The following is a 4,226-nucleotide window of genomic DNA, read 5'->3' as shown; positions in this document are numbered from 1 at the left end:
ACATTTGTAACATATCTTGGTCTGTCAGCTTATACATCCTCTTTAGCTTAGTATCATTGTATCTATCCGGCTTTCATGTTAGTTCATCCTTGGTCAACATCTTGCACACATCGCACACCTTGGTTAGATATTCCAATGCATCCTTTAGCTAGATCTCCTATCACCAAAGTGTTATCCTTCTTAGTTCAGCTTGCCAGATGCATCACTCATCCAGATCCATCAACTTAGGTGCTCTCTGATAGATTTTTGCAGGATATAGCTTTCCTCATGTCTGATCTTGGTCCGTTAGTACCTCGTCCTACCCATCTCGTTGGCAAACAGTTCTCTTTTGGATTTTCACTTTTTTTTGATTTGGGATCTTCCCTTTTGGGTCTTGAAATATCTTTTCCAAGCAATCTCCTTGTTCCCTCCTCAAGGTTGCCATGATCTTCCATCTCATGGTATGCTGCGAATGGGGCAATTAGAGTGTAAGGTCTTGATCAGGTCTTTTGCTTGTTTTCTTTTTCTGCTTGTGGGTTACCTAGTGTCATTTCCACGCTGCCTCCTCTGGGATTCATGTGTGATACTGGGGCAATCCTTGTGTGTTTATTTTGAGTCAGTTCGTCAGTCCTCTGGACGGGTGGTGAAAAGGCCTTGATGTTCTTGGTAACCTTGGCAATTAACCAACAGTCCTATAGAAAATCTAGTGCTCAACTACATGGTGGTACTTCTCTTTGAAGTATCCCCCCGCTCAAAAAGCTTCAATGGATTCCTTTTATAGCGCTCCGCTCCTCCATCTCCCCCCCCCAATCTTGGAAATTCTTAAGCTTGCTTTACTATTGTGCCTCTGATTTCCCTTTATCATTCTCCCATAGTGAGAGTTTGAGCTAATTCAGCCCCTTCTCTTCGCCAACCAGCGTCTCAGCTCATCTCAATTTCTTGTACTTTTCAAGAAGTCATCAAGCCTCATTTCTCTCCCCACCGCCTTCTTGAGGGGGCATCATCTAAGTCTAGTCTCTCCTCTTCTTATCCGAGACTGGGGCAACATTGTTGCTAAAACATCTTCCTCATGTTGTCTTCATTCAAACTTCTTTGAAATAGTGTTGTCTCGACACTATGTCAAAGAGGGGCAAAATGTAGACACCTAAATTTGATTACACTACTTTGGTAATCTAATTTAGCCATCTCTAAAGGCATCATTAATTAAATTCTTATTTAATTAATCCTTTGTCATCCCCTAGTTGATTAATTTAATTAATCATCTATAGTCCTAATTGATAAATCAAATAATCTATTATTTATCAATTAAATCCTTTTCTCCTATCTAATTCCAAAAATCCCCATTTATTAAATAAATCTATTTGATAAATGAAATCCTCAAATTCAAAAAAACCCTAACCTATCTCTAATCCTCCATTTAGCCTAATCCACCCCATCCACCCATACTAACCAAGCTTAGCCACTAACTCACCCACCCTCATTAATGCCATCCACTTGCACATCTCTAACATCCCTAATCTAATCCTAAACCCAAGCCTAATCCACCCCCTAATGTTGTCACATTCCTTAAACAAGTTTAAGACTTTCCTAATCCAAACCAAAGTCTCCGCTCAAAAAAACCCAACCACTAAGTCATGAGTGCTCTTACAAAACATAAAGACTCTTACAAGCCCACTCATGACTCTTACACCCATCTTCCACACTCTTCCCTCTTCCACACTCATTCCTCTTACATCCCTCTTACATACTCAACCCCACTCATCATGACTTTAACCAACCCTTAACCCTACCCTCTCACACTCATCCTCCTTGTGACAAGTGTCACCTTCCCATTGGTGCTAAACAAGAACAATCCATGTGCTCCCCTTTGAGTGCATCTTAGCCCTCCTTAAGCCTTCATCCATCCTTGCATCTAAGCCCTCCATCCCTCTACCCCTTAGCCTATAAATTGAATCCCATCCCAAGCCATTTCATCAATAATCTTTGAGCTAAAGTTACCATGCTATTTTGAGAACCAAAGCCATCAACCATACCCTTATAATGCCAAATTGAGAGCTCACAAAGCTACCAATTTGCCATTACCCATCTCCATTGAAGCAGCTTTTGAGCATCTTGAGCATACATCCACAGCAAAAGGACACATCTACAGAATCAAGAAAGCATGGAGTGTTTTCTCTCGTGAGGTTTGCACTTCTTATTTTTCTTTCTTAGTCTAAGCATATATGTGAATTTAGTTCTTGGTTTGTGAATGTTTACTTTATTTGTTAATGTTCTTTGCATACTGATTCTGGTTCTACACTCATTACTCTAGAGAAATTCTAGAAAAAGAGAAAATTGATATACTTGTGAGTAATTTGGTTCCTAAATTGAGATATGAAATTGGCAAATGGGTGTTTGAAACTTTTCATAATATGGTAGAAACAAGTTTCCATATTGAGGATGTTTCAAAAAATCAAGGAATTATCAAGCATAATAGCAACAAGAGTAACCACAACAATGGAAATAAGAATAGGATTACTTCTTATAAAGGAAATAAAAATGTGGTTAATGATGGTGTAGTCGATGCACCTAAGTTTAATGATCAAGCAGTTTACAAGTTATTAGATAGTGTTCATGCTATGAAACTTCAAGCACCTTCTTAGCAAAATCATAGAGAAAATTCCAGAGAAAATTCTAGATACAATTATAGAAATCCTCAAGAGGGAAGAGCTTTTACAAAGATTAGTAGACCTTATGAAAGAGTTGGCTGATAGCAAAATATTAACTTTTCTTGAGAACTGGAAACCACCTCTTGTAAAGGGTCCACATTGGGATGATAATGCCTACTGTAAATATCATTAGAAAAAAATTGGTCATACTACAGAAAATTGTCAAAGGTTAAAACATAATATTCAAAATTTGATTGATAATGGAAAGTTAACAATTGATGGTGTTAGTCATGCTAGTAGTAGTGATCATCAAGCTTATACAGATCTATTGTCTAAGTATGAAAAGGGTGAATCATCTAAGAATGGGAAAGTTCAACTGAATTATACTTATTCCAATATAAATTATGGATCTTCTAATGTAGATAATGTTATCAACATGGTTTTAATTAAGGAAAATGATAAGGATTTGAATCATCCACATAATCTTGACTTACATATTGAAGTCATGATTCACAAAACTCTTGTTAGATGTGTGTTGATAGATGAAGGTGCTGGGTTGAATATTTGTCCTTATAGAATACTTGATATTCAAAACAAGATATTGATACTAGATAGAAGGTTACTATCATAGCTTATGATGGCAATGAAAGACAATCTAAAAGATTGGTTGTTTTACCTATTTGGATTGAGTTAGTTGAGAGAGATATTTTGTTTCATGTGGTTGATACTAGTACCCTTTCTTATAACATTTTATTGGGTAGACCTTGAATGCATGAAATGAAAGTTGTTCCTTCCACATATCATCAATGTGTTATATTTACATATAATGGGATTGAGATCTGTATTTTAGGATGTAGTACTTTGGCTATCAATAATATTTTAATAGAATCACAAATACCTTTAGATAGAGTTTTAGATGAGACAATTGAAGAATCTATAGAATGTGTGACATAATCCAAGACACTTAACAATGAAATAGAGGGATGTGAGATTGTTTCTTCAAAAAATTTAGATGAGATATATACCAATTTCAAACTTTGTGAAGATGAAATTACATATCTTGACATAAGAAAGAGAGAATATAGGATGGATTCTATTGGCACTCTTCCATTTTCACCTCATTCCTATGAGTTACCTTCATATGAGACAAAACCTTCTTCTTCTACTAAGACTGAGTGTGACACTTCGGTTGAACCTTTACTTCCTATGGAAGAAGAGGAAGAAGAAATTGTTGTTAGAAATTGGATTTACAAAGAAGAAAATGATGATTGACCCATCTTTGATGTTTATGATGATGATGATGAGGAAGTGTATATACTTGATCAACATGATATATATGTGATGATTTGATCCCTTTTACTAATCTTCTTTGGGGAGATAGACATGGTTCAGTTAATGAAGCTTCTACTTCAAAAATTCAAAATGATTCATATATTAAAAATAATGATGAAAGAACATATTCAAATAAGTATGAATTGGGTTTATTTTTAGAGCCTTCTATAGTTGATTTGGGTATTGATGTGATTCATGCTTATGATTCTCAACCCACAACAATTAATGAGATTTTGAACTCACATATTCCTCATGAGCCATACTCTC

This window comes from Cupressus sempervirens, chromosome 6, assembly GCF_028749045.1.
Source record: "Cupressus sempervirens isolate cs-2001-9-10 chromosome 6, ASM2874904v1, whole genome shotgun sequence".
Lineage (NCBI taxonomy): Eukaryota > Viridiplantae > Streptophyta > Pinopsida > Cupressales > Cupressaceae > Cupressus > Cupressus sempervirens.
This window is presented reverse-complemented; position numbering follows the sequence as displayed.